We start from the raw sequence: 18,055 nt of genomic DNA on the forward strand, positions 1-18,055 counted from the left end.
AGATAGAAACTGTTGAAAAGTGGGAAACCCCGAAAACTCTGAAACACATACGCCAGTTTTTAGGACTAGCTGGTTACTACAGAAGGTTCATCCAAGACTTTTCTAGAATAGCAAAACCCTTGACTGCATTAACGCATAAAGGGAAGAAATTTGAATGGAATGATGAACAAGAGAAAGCGTTTCAGTTATTGAAGAAAAAGCTAACTACGGCACCTATATTGTCATTGCCTGAAGGGAATGATGATTTTGTGATTTATTGTGACGCATCAAAGCAAGGTCTCGGTTGTGTATTAATGCAACGAACGAAGGTGATTGCTTATGCGTCTAGACAATTGAAGATTCACGAACAAAATTATACGACGCACGATTTGGAATTAGGCGCAGTTGTTTTTGCATTAAAGACTTGGAGGCACTACTTATATGGGGTCAAAAGTATTATATATACTGACCACAAAAGTCTTCAACACATATTTAATCAGAAACAATTGAATATGAGGCAGCGTAGGTGGATTGAATTATTGAATGATTACGACTTTGAGATTCGTTACCACCCGAGGAAGGCAAATGTGGTAGCTGATGCCTTGAGCAGGAAGGACAGAGAACCCATTCGAGTAAAATCTATGAATATAATGATTTATAATAACATTACTACTCAAATAAAGGAGGCGCAACAAGGAGTTTTAAAAGAGGGAAATTTAAAGGATGAAATACCCAAAGGATCGGAGAAGCATCTTAATATTCGGGAAGACGGAACCCGGTATAGGGCTGAAAGGATTTGGGTACCAAAATTTGGAGATATGAGAGAAATGGTACTTAGAGAAGCTCATAAAACCAGATACTCAATACATCCTGGAACGGGGAAGATGTACAAGGATCTCAAGAAACATTTTTGGTGGCCGGGTATGAAAGCTGATGTTGCTAAATACGTAGGAGAATGTTTAACGTGTTCTAAGGTTAAAGCTGAGCATCAGAAACCATCAGGTCTACTTCAACAACCCGAAATCCCGGAATGGAAATGGGAAAACATTACCATGGATTTCATCACTAAATTGCCAAGGACTGCAAGTGGTTTTGATACTATTTGGGTAATAGTTGATCGTCTCACCAAATCAGCACACTTCCTACCAATAAGAGAAGATGACAAGATGGAGAAGTTAGCACGACTGTATTTGAAGGAAGTCGTCTCCAGACATGGAATACCAATCTCTATTATCTCTGATAGGGATGGCAGATTTATTTCAAGATTCTGGCAGACATTACAGCAAGCATTAGGAACTCGTCTAGACATGAGTACTGCCTATCATCCACAAACTGATGGGCAGAGCGAAAGGACGATACAAACGCTTGAAGACATGCTACGAGCATGTGTTATTGATTTCGGAAACAGTTGGGATCGACATCTACCGTTAGCAGAATTTTCCTACAACAACAGCTACCATTCAAGCATTGAGATGGCGCCGTTTGAAGCACTTTATGGTAGAAAGTGCAGGTCTCCGATTTGTTAGAGTGAAGTGGGGGATAGACAGATTACGGGTCCGGAGATTATACAAGAAACTACCGAGAAGATCATCCAAATTCAACAACGGTTGAAAACCGCCCAAAGTCGACAAAAGAGCTACGCTGACATTAAAAGAAAAGATATAGAATTTGAAATTGGAGAGATGGTCATGCTTAAAGTTGCACCTTGGAAAGGCGTTGTTCGATTTGGTAAACGAGGGAAATTAAATCCAAGGTATATTGGACCATTCAAGATTATTGATCGTGTCGGACCAGTAGCTTACCGACTAGAGTTACCTCAACAACTCGCGGCTGTACATAACACTTTCCACGTCTCGAATTTAAAGAAATGTTTTGCTAAAGAAGATCTCACTATTCCGTTAGATGAAATCCAAATCAACGAAAAACTTCAATTCATCGAAGAACCCGTCGAAATAATGGATCGTGAGGTTAAAAGACTTAAGCAAAACAAGATACCAATTGTTAAGGTTCGATGGAATGCTCGTAGAGGACCCGAGTTCACCTGGGAGCGTGAAGATCAGATGAAGAAGAAATACCCGCATCTATTTCCAGAAGATTCGTCAACACCTTCAACAGCTTAAAATTTCGGGACGAAATTTATTTAACGGGTAGGTACTGTAGTGACCCGAACTTTTCCATGTTTATATATATTAATTGAGATTGATATTTACATGATTAAATGTTTCCAACATGTTAAGCAATCAAACTTGTTAAGACTTGATTAATTGAAATATGTTTCATATAGACAATTGACCACCCAAGTTGATCGGTGATTCACGAACGTTAAAACTTGTAAAAACTATATGATGACATATATATGGATATATATATATAGTTAACATGATACTATGATAAGAAAACATATCATAAAGTATATTAACAATGAACTACATATGTAAAAACAAGACTACTAACTTAATGATTTTTAAACGAGACATATATGTAACGATTATCGTTGTAAAGACATGTAATGTATATATATCATATTAAGAGATATTCATACATGATAATATCATGATAATATAATAATTTAAAATCTCATTTGATATTATAAACATTGGGTTAACAACATTTAACAAGATCGTTAACCTAAAGGTTTCAAAACAACACTTACATGTAACGACTAACGATGACTTAACGACTCAGTTAAAATGTATATACATGTAGTGTTTTAATATGTATTTATACACTTTTGAAAGACTTCAATACACTTATCAAAATACTTCTACTTAACAAAAATGCTTACAATTACATCCTCGTTCAGTTTCATCAACAATTCTACTCGTATGCACCCGTATTCGTACTCGTACAATACACAGCTTTTAGATGTATGTACTATTGGTATATACACTCCAATGATCAGCTCTTAGCAGCCCATGTGAGTCACCTAACACATGTGGGAACCATCATTTGGCAACTAGCATGAAATATCTCATAAAATTACAAAAATATGAGTAAGCATTCATGACTTATTTACATGAAAACAAAATTACATATCCTTTATATCTAATCCATACACCAACGACCAAAAACACCTACAAACACTTTCATTCTTCAATTTTCTTCATCTAATTGATCTCTCTCAAGTTCTATCTTCAAGTTCTAAGTGTTCTTCATAAATTCCAAAAGTTCTAGTTTCATAAAATCAAGAATACTTTCAAGTTTGCTAGCTCACTTCCAATCTTGTAAGGTGATCATCCAACCTCAAGAAATCTTTGTTTCTTACAGTAGGTTATCATTCTAATACAAGGTAATAATCATATTCAAACTTTGGTTCAATTTCTATAACTATAACAATCTTATTTCAAGTGATGATCTTACTTGAACTTGTTTTCGTGTCATGATTCTGCTTCAAGAACTTCGAGCCATCCAAGGATCCATTGAAGCTAGATCCATTTTTCTCTTTTCCAGTAGGTTTATCCAAGGAAATTAAGGTAGTAATGATGTTCATAACATCATTCGATTCATACATATAAAGCTATCTTATTCGAAGGTTTAAACTTGTAATCACTAGAACATAGTTTAGTTAATTCTAAACTTGTTCGCAAACAAAAGTTAATCCTTCTAACTTGAATTTTAAAATCAACTAAACACATGTTCTATATCTATATGATATGCTAACTTAATGATTTAAAACCTGGAAACACGAAAAACACCGTAAAACCGGATTTACGCCGTCGTAGTAACACCGCGGGCTGTTTTGGGTTAGTTAATTAAAAACTATGATAAACTTTGATTTAAAAGTTGTTATTCTGAGAAAATGATTTTTATTATGAACATGAAACTATATCCAAAAATTATGGTTAAACTCAAAGTGGAAGTATGTTTTCTAAAATGGTCATCTAGACGTCGTTCTTTCGACTGAAATGACTACCTTTACAAAAACGACTTGTAACTTATTTTTCTGACTATAAACCTATACTTTTTCTGTTTAGATTCATAAAATAGAGTTCAATATGAAATCATAGCAATTTGATTCACTCAAAACGGATTTAAAATGAAGAAGTTATGGGTAAAACAAGATTGGATAATTTTTATCATTTTAGCTACGTGAAAATTGGTAACAAATCTATTCCAACCATAACTTAATCAACTTGTATTGTATATTATGTAATCTTGAGATACCATAGACACGTATACAATGTTTCGACCTATCATGTCGACACATCTATATATATTTCGGAACAACCATAGACACTCTATATGTGAATGTTGGAGTTAGCTATACAGGGTTGAGGTTGATTCCAAAATATATATAGTTTGAGTTGTGATCAATACTGAGATACGTATACACTGGGTCGTGGATTGATTCAAGATAATATTTATCGATTTATTTCTGTACATCTAACTGTGGACAACTAGTTATAGGTTACTAACGAGGACAGCTGACTTAATAAACTTAAAACATCAAAATATATTAAAAGTGTTGTAAATATACTTTGAACATACTTTAATATATATGTATATATTGTTATAGGTTCGTGAATCAACAGTGGCCAAGTCTTACTTCCTGACGAAGTAAAAATCTGTGAAAGTGAGTTATAGTCCCACTTTTAAAATCTAATATTTTTGGGATGAGAATACATGCAGGTTTTATAAATGATTTACAAAATAGACACAAGTACGTGAAACTACATTCTATGGTTGAATTATCGAAATCGAATATGCCCCTTTTTATTAAGTCTGGTAATCTAAGAATTAGGGAACAGACACCCTAATTGACGCGAATCCTAAAGATAGATCTATTGGGCCTAACAAACCCCATCCAAAGTACCGGATGCTTTAGTACTTCGAAATTTATATCATATCCGAAGGGTGTCCCGGAATGATGGGGATATTCTTATATATGCATCTTGTTATTGTCGGTTACCAGGTGTTCACCATATGAATGATTTTTATCTCTATGTATGGGATGTGTATTGAAATATGAAATCTTGTGGTCTATTGTAACGATTTGATATATATAGGTTAAACCTATAACTCACCAACATTTTTGTTGACGTTTAAAGCATGTTTATTCTCAGGTGAATATTAAGAGCTTCCGCTGTTGCATACTAAAATAAGGACAAGATTTGGAGTCCATGTTTGTATGATATTGTGTAAAAACTGCATTCAAGAAACTGATTTCGATGTAACATATTTGTATTGTAAACCATTATGTAATGGTCGTGTGTAAACAGGATATTTTAGATTATCATTATTTGATAATCTACGTAAAGCTTTTTAAACCTTTATTTATGAAATAAAGGTTATGGTTTGTTTTAAAAATGAATGCAGTCTTTGAAAAACGTCTCATATAGAGGTCAAAACCTCGCAACGAAATCAATTAATATGGAACGTTTTTAATCAATAAGAACGGGACATTTCAAGAACCCCGAGTGATACTTTTCACACCCTTGGCATAGCTGCTTCTGATTGTTGTTGTTGTTACGGTTATTATTGTTGTTGGGATGATTGTTGTAGTTGCTGTTGTTGTTGTTGTTGTTGTTGTTGTTATTGGGTCGTTTATTGTAGTTGCGATTGATGTTGCGATTGTTGGGATAGTTGTTGCGATTATTGTTGTAATTTCTGTTGTTGTTGTATTGGTGATTCTTATCACCGTTTTCCTCCCACTTTCTTTTGACTTGCTTCACATTGGCCTCTTCAGCAATCTGTTCTTTAATTCTTTCTTCAATCTGGTTCACTAGTTTGTGAGCCATTCTACATGCCTGTTGTATGGAGGTGGGCTCCTGTGAACTTATATCTTCTTGGATTCTTTCCGGTAATCCTTTCACAAACGCATCGATCTTCTCTTCCTCATCTTCGAACGCTCCCGGACACAATAGGCATAATTCTGTGAATCGTATTTCGTACGTGGTAATATCAAATCCTTGGGTTCGTAACCCTCTAAGTTCTGTCTTGAGCTTATTGACCTCGGTTCTGGGACGGTACTTCTCATTCATCAAGTGCTTGAATGCTGACCACGGTAGTGCGTAAGCATCATCTTGTCCTACTTGCTCTAGATAGGTATTCCACCTTGTTAACGCAGAACCTATGAAGGTATGCGTAGCGTACTTCACTTTGTCCTCTTCAGTACACTTACTTATGGCAAATACCGATTCGACCTTCTCGGTCCACCGTTTCAATCCGATCGGTCCTTCGGTTCCATCAAATTCCAAAGGTTTGCAGGCAGTGAATTCTTTGTAGGTGCATCCTACACGATTTCCTGTACTGCTAGATCCAAGGTTATTGTTGGTATGTAGCGCAGCCTGTACTGCGGCTATGTTTGAAGCTAGAAAAGTACGGAATTCCTCTTCATTCATATTAACGGTGTGTCGAGTAGTCGGTGCCATTTCCTTCAAAATAGTCAAATGGAACAAGTTAATCATACAGAATATTAAGAGTAGTTAATAGTATTTCGTAGCATAATATGAACTCATTTATAAAAGCTTTTTCTTCATATTAGCGTTTTATAAGTTTAAATTTGGGTAGTACCTACCCGTTAAGTTCATACTTAGTAGCTAATATACAATTCAACTACTACAATTCTATATGAAAAACTGATTATAATAATATTTCGCGTTCAAACTTTTATACAATATTTTACAAACTTACAATACCGATTATTTTACATAAAGCATGAAATATAGCACACAATAACTTTGATACAAGATAGTTGTGAAGATAATTCTAGCTAGTACACAAGTCGTTCAGCAAAGGCAATAAAGACACATATTTCATACGTCCAGAAACAAGTCATGCATTCTGGTTTTACTAGGACTACTTCCCATCCTTGGTCTTATGGAACATAACCGTTATGGCCGTTGATAAGACATCGTGTTGTAACGTCATCAAAGGGACGAGGGTTACGTAATGACCAACAGTCTCGTAATAACCTAAAAACCTCATTTCTTACCCCAATTACCGACTCCTTCACTTGTGGGAACGTTTTGTTTAATAGTTGTAGCCCGATGTTCTTTTTCTCACTTTGGTGAGAAGCGAACATTACTAAGCCGTAAGCATAACATGCTTCTTTATGTTGCATGTTAGCCGCTTTTTCTAAATCACGAAGTCCTATATTCGGATATATTGAGTCAAAATAATTTCTTAACCCGTTGCGTAAAATAGCATTTGGGTTCCCCGCAATATATGCGTCAAAGTAAACACATCGTAACTTATGGATTTTCCAATGTGATATCCACATCTTTCGAATGAAAGCCTTTTATAAACCAAGGAATTCTTGGAACGTTCTTCGAATGTCTTACAAACTGATCTCGCCTTAAATAGTTGTGCCGAGGAATTCTGACCGACTCTAGACAAGATTTCATCAATCATGTCTCCGGGTAGGTCTCTTAAAATATTGGGTTGTCTATCCATTTTGTGTTTTTATACTGTAAAATAGACAAGAGTTAGATTCATAAAAAAAATACTTATTAATACAAGCAATTTTTACATATATCATAAAGCATAAGCACACTATATTACATATATTACACCACAAGAATACAACTATCTTATTCCGACTCGCTCATTTCTTCTTCTTCGATTTTGGTTCGTTTTGACAAGTTTCTAGGGATATATGATGTTCCCCTAATACGAGCCGTCGTTTTCCACATTGGTTTATAAAAACCTGTTGGTTTAGAGGTTCCCGGGTTATTGTCACAACTTAAGAAATACGGGTGTTGATGATACATATAAAGTTCATCGGGTTTGGAATCAAATTTCTCTATTTTTATGCCCTTTCCCTTATTGTTCTCTTTTGCCTTATTAAATTGTGTTGGGGTAATTTCTATAACATCATCGGATTCCTTGTCGGGATCCGATTCATCGGAGAATTAGTAATCCTCCCAATACTTTGCTTCCTTGGCGGAAACACCATTGACCATAATTAACTTTGGTCGGTTGGTTGAGGATTTTCTTCTACTTAACCGTTTTATTATTTCCCCCACTGGTTCTATTTCTTCTTCCGGTTCCGATTCTTCTTCCGGTTCCGATTCTTCTTCCGGTTCCGACTCTTCTTCCTGTTCCTCTTCGGGAACTTGTGAATCAGTCCACGAATCATTCCAATTTACATTTGACTCTTTATTATTGTTAGGTGAGTCAATAAGACTTGTTCTAGAGGTAGACATCTATCACATAATATCAAACGCGTTAAGAGATTAATATATCACATAATATTCACATGTTAAAAATATATAGTTTCCAACAAAATTTGTTAAGCAATCATTTTTCAAGTAAACACGGTCGAAGTCCAGACTCACTAATGCATCCTAACAAACTCGATAAGACACACTAATGCAAAATTCTGGTTCTCTAAGACCAACGCTCGGATACCAACTGAAATGTCCCGTTCTTATTGATTAAAAACGTTCCATATTAATTGATTTCGTTGCGAGGTTTTGACCTCTATATGAGACATTTTTCAAAGACTGCATTCATTTTTAAAACAAACCATAACCTTTATTTCATAAATAAAGGTTTAAAAAGCTTTACGTAGATTATCAAATAATGATAATCTAAAATATCCTGTTTACACACGACCATTACATAATGGTTTACAATACAAATATGTTACATCGAAATCAGTTTCTTGAATGCAGTTTTTACACAATATCATACAAACATGGACTCCAAATCTTGTCCTTATTTTAGTATGCAACATCGGAAGCTCTTAGTATTCACCTGAGAATAAACATGCTTTAAACGTCAACAAAAATGTTGGTGAGTTATAGGTTTAACCTATATATATCAAATCGTAACAATAGACCACAAGATTTCATATTTCAATACACATCCCATACATAGAGATAAAAATCATTCATATGGTGAACACCTGGTAACCGACATTAACAAGATGCATATATAAGAATATCCCCATCATTCCGGGACACCCTTCGAATATGATATAAATTTTGAAGTACTAAAGCATTCGGTACTTTGGATGGGGTTTGTTAGGCCCAATAGATCTATCTTTAGGATTCGCGTCAATTAGGGTGTCTGTTCCCTAATTCTTAGATTACCAGACTTAATAAAAAGGGGCATATTCGATTTCGATAATTCAACCATAGAATGTAGTTTCACGTACTTGTGTCTATTTTGTAAATTATTTATAAAACCTGCATGTATTCTCATCCCAAAAATATTAGATTTTAAAAGTGGGACTATAACTCACTTTCACAGATTTTTACTTCGTCGGGAAGTAAGACTTGGCCACTGGTTGATTAACGAACCTATAACAATATATACATATATATCAAAGTATGTTCAAAATATATTTACAACACTTTTAATATATTTTGATGTTTTAAGTTTATTAAGTCAGCTGTCCTCGTTAGTAACCCACAACTAGTTGTCCACAGTTAGATGTACAGAAATAAATCGATAAATATTATCTTGAAACAATCCACGACCCAGTGTATATGTATCTCAGTATTGATCACAACTCAAACTATATATATTTTGGAATCAACCTCAACCCTGTATAGCTAACCTCAACATTCACATATAGAGTGTCTATGGTTGTTCCGAAATATATATAGATGTGTCGACATGATAGGTCGAAACATTGTATACGTGTCTATGGTATCTCAAGATTACATAATATACAATACAAGTTGATTAAGTTATGGTTGGAATAGATTTGTTACCAATTTTCACGTAGCTAAAATGAGAAAAATTATCCAATCTTGTTTTACTCATAACTTCTTCATTTTAAATCCGTTTTGAGTGAATCAAATTGCTATGGTTTCATATTGAACTAAATTTTATGAATCTAAACAGAAAATGTATAGGTTTATAGTCGGAAAAATAAGTTACAAGTCATTTTTGTAAAGGTAGTCATTTCAGTCGAAAGAACGACGTCTAGATGACCATTTTAGAAAACATACTTCCACTTTGAGTTTAACCATAATTTTTAGATATAGTTTCATGTTCATAATAAAAATAATTTTCCCAGAATAATAACTTTTAAATCAAAGTTTATCATAGTTTTTAATTAACTAACCCAAAACAGCCCGCGGTGTTACTACGACGGCGTAAATCCGATTTTACGGTGTTTTTCGTGTTTCCAGGTTTTAAATCATTAAGTTAGCATATCATATAGATATAGAACATGTGTTTAGTTGATTTTAAAAGTCAAGTTAGAAGGATTAACTTTTATTTGCGAACAAGTTTAGAATTAACTAAACTATGTTCTAGTGATTACAAGTTTAAACCTTCGAATAAGATAGCTTTATATGTATGAATCGAATGATGTTATGAATATCATTACTACCTCAAGTTCCTTGGATAAACCTACTGGAAATGATAAAAATATATCTAGCTTCAAAGGATCCTTGGATGGCTTGAAAGTTCTTGAAGCAGAATCATGACACGAAAACAATTTCAAGTAAGATTTCCACTCGAAATAAGATTGTTATAGTTATAGAAATTGAATTAAAGTTTGAATAAGATTATTACCTTGTATTAGAAAGATAACCTACTGTAAGTAACAAAGGTTTCTTGATCTTGGATGATTACTTGGAATGGATTTAGAAAACTTGGAAGTAAATTTGCAATCTTGGAAGTATTCTTGATTTTATGAAACTAGAACTTTTAGAATTTATGAAGAACACTTAGAACTTGAAGATAGAACTTGAGAGAGATCAATTAGATGAAGAAAATTGAATAATGAAAGTGTTTGTAGGTGTTTTTGGTCGTTGGTGTATGGATTAGATATAAAGGATATGTAATTTTGTTTTCATGTAAATAAGTCATGAATGATTACTCATATTTTTATAATTTTATGAGATATTTCATGCTAGTTGCCAAATGATGGTTCCCACATGTGTTAGGTGACTCACATGGGCTGCTAAGAGCTGATCATTGGAGTGTATATACCAATAGTACATACATCTAAAAGCTGTGTATTGTACGAGTATGAATACGGGTGCATACGAGTAGAATTGTTGATGAAACTGAACGAGGATGTAATTGTAAGCATTTTTGTTAAGTAGAAGTATTTTGATAAGTGTCTTGAAGTCTTTCAAAAGTGTATGAATACATATTAAAACACTAAATGTATATACATTTTAACTGAGTCGTTAAGTCATCGTTAGTCGTTACATATAAATGTTGTTTTGAAACCTTTAGGTTAACGATCTTGTTGAATGTTGTTAACCCATTTTTTATTATAACAAATGAGATGTTAAATTGTTATATTATCATGATATTATGATATATAATATATCTTAGTATGATATATATACAGTTAAATGTCGTTACAACGATAATCATTACATATATGTCTCGTTTCGAAATCATTAAGTTAGTAGTCTTATTTTTACATATGTATTTCATTGTTAATACACTTAATAATATATTTACTTATCATTTAAAATAATTAACCAAGTGTATCAATATCTTAATATGATTCATATGTACCTAGTAAGACGTTGTTATAACGATAATCGTTATATATATCGTTTTCGAGTTTCTTAAATTAATAGTCTCATTTTTATGTATATAACTCATTGTTAAAATACCTAATGAGATACATACTTATAATAAAACCATGTTAACTATATATATAACCATATATATGTCATCGTATAGTTTTTACAAGTTTTAACGTTCGTGAATCACCGGTCAACATGGGTAGTCAATTGTCTATATGAAACCTATTTCAATTAATCAAGTCTTAACAAGTTTGATTGCTTAACATGTTGGAAACACTTAATCATGTAAATAACAATTTCATTTAATATATATATAAACATGGAAAAGTTCGGGTCACTACAATACATATATGTGTAAAAAAAAAAAATTTAAACATATATACCTATACTCACGGTTTAAAAAAAAAAAGAGAGTAAACCCTAATTTAAACCTACTTTACTAAACCCTAAATCTTTGTTACTTAAACCCTAATTTAACTTTAACCTAACCCTAATTTAACTTTAACCTAATCCTAATTTATTAAACCCTAATTTACTACTTTAACCTACTACTGCTAAAACCCTAAATAATTATTACTATTAATTATTATCTAATCATTAATTAATACTACACTAATTAATTAAACCTAATTAATTAATACTACTACTTACTACTTGAACTACTAATACTACTTAACTACTAAATCCTAATATTACTAATCACATACTTAATACTACTTATACTATACTTCTTATACTACTTAACACTTACACACTTATACTACTACTAACACTTATAATGTACTACTTATATTATAAGATTATAACATACACGATAATGTGTGATTACTCGAACGTCAACGCTACTTAAGGCCTAGGATGATCCTTGGTACCATTATGGGACGCTTGTGGATCTCGAATACCAAACTTAGATTTTGGTCAAGAAATTCTGGGCCAACCGGTAACAATTGATCATTCAAGTGACTCGGCGGTGGCATAGATGTTTGGGTATGGTGCACAATATCAAACCCGACTATAGTAATCATACACTCACTAAGTGAACAACACCTAGTCACTTACACACTTAATAAGTGGTGGACTTATTAAGAACAACTCACTAGTGTTCAGCACTATTTATTAAAAATAGAAACTTACTAAAAATGAAAACTTACTAAAAATGGAAACTTGCTAAAAGTGGAAACTTACTAAAAATGGGAATTTAGTAAAACAAACTACACTTAAACACTTGCATACTTAACTTAAACTTGGGCAAACATTTACCTACTCTTAAATGTCATTAGGTTGACTCTCTGCTCACATTCATTCAACTCTTCTATTTCGAGGAATAACAAACACTTCTCCTACTTACTAAGGTGAATTTCATAGCCCCATTTACTATTGCGCAATTTATTTTAACTTACTGGGGTGAGACACATGCTACTTTTACAATTTACAATTTAGACACAAGTACCAACTGTTAAATTGCTCGTTAAATGCATTCTTAATTATTGGGGGTAGGCCTATCGGGAGTAACGTCCCCGATACATTTGACTAAGTCTTTGTATTACTTGATAATGAAATTAAACCGACAAGGACAGAACAACTTGTCATTGGAGCAAACTTTAAACGTTTAGTCTAAATATCACGAACTAGCATAACTTTTTGATCCCTGCGAGATCAACTTTTAAGATCTTTGTGATCTTCTTTGACAACTAAAGATCTGTGTGATCTACTTTTGAAAATAAAAATCTTGTGGTCTAAAAATAAGATAACTACTTTTGTTAAACCTATGATTTCACTCAACCTTTTTGGTTGACACTTTAGCATGTTTGTCTCAGGTGCTGATTGATCAGGCTTACTACTTATGTGATGCTAATTTAAATTCTTGTAACGATATTCTATTTTCTTCCGCTGCGTTATCAATAAAAAAAAATTTTATCATATAGTATTGTTCTCGTAATATAAAATGTTGGTTTATTTGATATTAGTGACGTTTTCTTCCAGACCCTATCTGGAGGACGTCACAAATGAAGTGACATTAGATTCAAATTTATATGCGTTACACATAATTACATTGCGAGTGAAATAATAGGCCATAAAACAATATGTACCATGCTAAGTCATGTATACACAAAAGGAATTATATGAATGAAATTCAAAACGGTCAATATTGAAAAAAGGCAAAATTGAAGGCTTTCGAGGTCTCGTTTCGAAAAATATTTGGGACAAACCGTCTACGGCAGTTTGCCAACAGATAGATCCAAAAAAATACACGATTTAAAAAAACAGTGACTAAATCGAAGCTACGAGTCAAAAGATACGATAGATCTATTATTTTAGCCAGAGACACAAAACACCAAGCACCACGAACCGTCAGTGGTGTTTGGTGCGTGGTGCGATTTTGCGAGGAAAGGTGTCTTTTTCGGAATCTTAATGACCTCGAATGGTAATCAAGTTCATAGAGTCTTCCTCGTTCGGCCGCTTTAAGTTGATCTTGTGAATTTCAGCACAATCTGAAACCGAAGGTTATGCGCCGCCAGATTGTACTCCATCTGGCGGCGCATACTAATGATATAAATACGTGTTTAAAGAATTGACATTAAATTCAAATTTATATCCGTTATACATAATTATATTGCGAGTGAAATAATAGGTCTTACATGCTAAGTCATGCATACACAAAACTAATAGAAACGGTATAAATTGAAAATGTTCTAAGAGAACATTAAAACTGAGTAAAGTGTCTTTTTTCGACATCCTGACGACCTCGAATGTCAAGACACTACCCAGGAGTCTTGTTGTTAGGGTCATTTTAGGGTGATCTCGAGAATTTCAGTACAATCTGAAACCGAAGGTTATGCACCGCCAAATGGTACTCCACCTGGCGGCGCATATTAATGATTTAAAAAAGCGTGTTTAATGAAGTGACATTAGATTCAAATTTATATGCGTTATACATAATTACATTGCGAGTGAAATAATAGGCCTTAAAACAATATGTACCATGCTAAGTCTTGCATACACAAAAGGAATGATATGAATGAAATTCAAAACGGTAAAAAAAAAAAAAAAAAAGGCAAAATTGAAGGCTTTCGAGGTCATTTCAAAAAATATTTGGGATAAACCGCCTACGGTAGTTTGCCAATGGATAGATCCGGAAACAATACATGATTTGAAAAAAAAACAGTGACTAAATCGGAGCTACGAGTCAAAAGATACGATAGATATATTATTTTAGCCAGAGACACAATACACCAAGCACCACGAACAGTTAATGGTGTTTGGTGCGTGGTGCGATTTTGCGAGGAAAGATGTCTTTTTAGAATCTAGACGACGTCAAATGGCAAGCAAGTTCATAGAGTCTTGCTCGTTCGCCGTTTTAAGGTGACCTTGAGAATTTCAGCACAATCTGAAACAGAAGGTTATGCGCCGTCAGTTTGTGCTCCATCCGGCGGCGCATACTAATGATTTAAAAAACGTGTTTAAAGAAGTGACATTAGATTCAAATTTATATCCGTTATACATAATTACATTGCGAGTGAAATAATAGGCCTTAAAACGATATATACCATGCTAAGTCATGCATACACAAAACTAATAGATACGATATATATTGAAAACGTTTTAAGAGAACATTAAAAATGAGTAAAATATCTTTTTTCAGCATCCTGACGACCTCGAATGTCAAGACACTATCCAGGAGTCTTGATGTTAGGGTCGTTTTAGGGTGATCTCGAGAATTGCAGCACAATTTGAAACTGAAGGTTATACGCCGCCAAATGATAATCCATCTGGCGGCGCATATTAACGATTTAAAGAAGCGTGTTTAATGAAGTGACATTAGATTCAAATTTATATGCGTTATACATAATTACATTGCGAGTGAAATTATAGGCTTTAAATCAATATGTACCATGCTAAGTCATGCATACACAAAAGGAATAATATGAATGAAATTCAAAACGGTCAAATCGAAAAAGGCAAAATTGAAGGCTTTTGAGGTCTCGTTTCAAAAAATATTTGGGACAAACTGTCTACGGTAGTTTGCCAACGGATAGATCCCAAAAAATACATGATTTGAAAAAAAACGGTGAATAAATCGGAGCTACGAGTCAAAAGATACGATAGATCTATTATTTTATCCAGAGACACAAAACACCAAGCGCCACGAACCGTCAGTGGTGTTTGGTGCGTGGTGCGATTTTACGAGGAAAGATGTCTTTTTCGGAATCTAGATGACCTCGAATGGCAAGAAAGTTCATAGAATCTTGCTGGTTCGGCCGTTTTAAGTTGATCTTGAGAATTTCAGCACAATCTGAAACCGAAGGTTATGCGCCGTCAGTTTGTGCTCCATCCGGCGGCGCATACTAATGATTTAAAAAACGTGTTTAAAGAAGTGACATTAGATTCAAATTTATATCCGTTATACATAATTACATTGCGAGTGAAATAATAGGCCTTAAAACGATATATACCATGCTAAGTCATGCATACACAAAACTAATAGATACGATATATATTGAAAACATTTTAAGAGAACATTAAAAATGAGTAAAATGTCTTTTTTCGGCATCCTGACGACCTCGAATGTCAAGACACTATCCAGGAGTCTTGATGTTAGGTTCGTTTTAGGATGATCTCGAGAATTTTAGCACAATTTTAAACCGAAGGTTATGCGCCGCCAAATGATACTCCATCTGGCGGCGCATATTAATAATTTAAAAAAGTGAGTTTAATGAAGTGACATTAGATTCAAATTTATATGCTTTATAATAATTACATTGCGAGTGAAATAATAGGCCTTAAAACAATATGTACCATGCTAAGTCATGGATAGACAAAATGAATGATATGAATGAAATTCAAAACGATCAAAATCGAAAAAAGAAAAAATTGAGGGCTTTCGAGGTCTCATTTCGAAAAATATTTGGGACAAACCTCCTACGACGGTTTGCCAACGGATAGATCCCGAAAAATACGCGATTTGAAAAAAAAACGGTGACTAAATCGGAGCTACGAGTCAAAAGATACGATAGATCTTGCTCATTCATAGAGTCTTGCTCGTTCGGCCGTTTTAAGTTGATCTTGAGAATTTCAGCACAATCTGAAACTGAAGGTTATGCGCCGCCAGATGGTACTCATTCTGGCGGCACATACTAACGAGTTAAAAAATGTGGTTAAAGAAGTGATATTAGATTCAAATTTATATCCGTTATACATAATTACATTGCTAGTGAAATAATAGGCCTTAAAACGATATATACCATGCTAAGTCATGCATACACAAAACTAATAGATACGATATAAATTGAAAACGTTCAAAGAGAAAATTAAAAATGAGTAAAATGTCTTTTTTTGGCGTCCTGACTGAAAGGACCCGTCTTAATCCATCTGGACAAAGTCCATATCGATTATAAACGATTCACAACAGTTGATTACATCGCGAGGTACTTGACCTCTATATGATACATTTTACAAACATTGCATTCGTTTTTGAAAAGACAAACTTTCATTACATCGAAAGTTGACGGCATGCATACCATTTCATAATACATCTAACTATAATAGACTTAATAATAATCTTGATGAACTCAACGACTCGAATGCGACGTCTTTTGAGATATGCAATGAATGACTCCAAGTAATGTCTCTAATATGAGCTAATGTACAGCGGAAGATTTCTTTCATACCTGAGAATAAACATGCTTTAAAGTGTCAACCAAAAGGTTGGTGAGTTCATTAGTCTAACATAAATAATCATTTCATAATTTTAATAGACCACAAGATTTCATATTTCCATTTCTCATAAACATACGTCCCATGCATAGAGACAAAAATATCATTCATATGGATTGAACACCTAGTAACCGACATTCACAATATGCGTATAAGAATATCCCCATCATTCCGGGATCCTCCTTCGGACATGATATAATTTTCGAAGTACTAAAGTATCCGGTACTTTGGATGGGGCTTGTTGGGCCCGATAGATCTATCTATAGAGTTCGCGTCAATTAGGGTGTCTGTTCCCTAATTCTTAGATTACCAGACTTAATAAAAAGGGGCATATTCGATTTCGATCATTCAACCATATAATGTAGTTTCAGTTACTTGTGTCTATTTCGTAAAACAGTTATAAAAACAGCGCATGTATTCTCAGTTCCAAAAATATATATTGTAAAAGCATTTAAAAAGGGAGCAAATGAAACTCACGCATCTAAATATTGTAAAACAGTTAATAAAGCATTTGCATGTATTCTCAGCCCAAAAATGTAATGAGTAAAAAGGGAATCAAATGAAACTCACCTAATGTATTTTATAGTAAAAATACATATAACGACATTGAACAAGTGTAGAGTTGGCCTCGGATTCACGAACCTATATCATTCATATATATATATATTAACACATATAATAACAATTAAACAAGTTTTATATATTAATATTAATATACTTTATAATTTGTATGTTATATTAATTAATAGTTTAATTATACCTATTTTATATATTTTAGATAATTATATATATGATTATATTAAAAGGTATTTATATATTATATATAACTTAGTTAGCATTTTATAATAACATTTTATTTAAATCAAAATGTAATATTAATATAGTTAGGATATATGCAAAAAATATAT

This window comes from Rutidosis leptorrhynchoides, chromosome 4, assembly GCF_046630445.1.
Source record: "Rutidosis leptorrhynchoides isolate AG116_Rl617_1_P2 chromosome 4, CSIRO_AGI_Rlap_v1, whole genome shotgun sequence".
Lineage (NCBI taxonomy): Eukaryota > Viridiplantae > Streptophyta > Magnoliopsida > Asterales > Asteraceae > Rutidosis > Rutidosis leptorrhynchoides.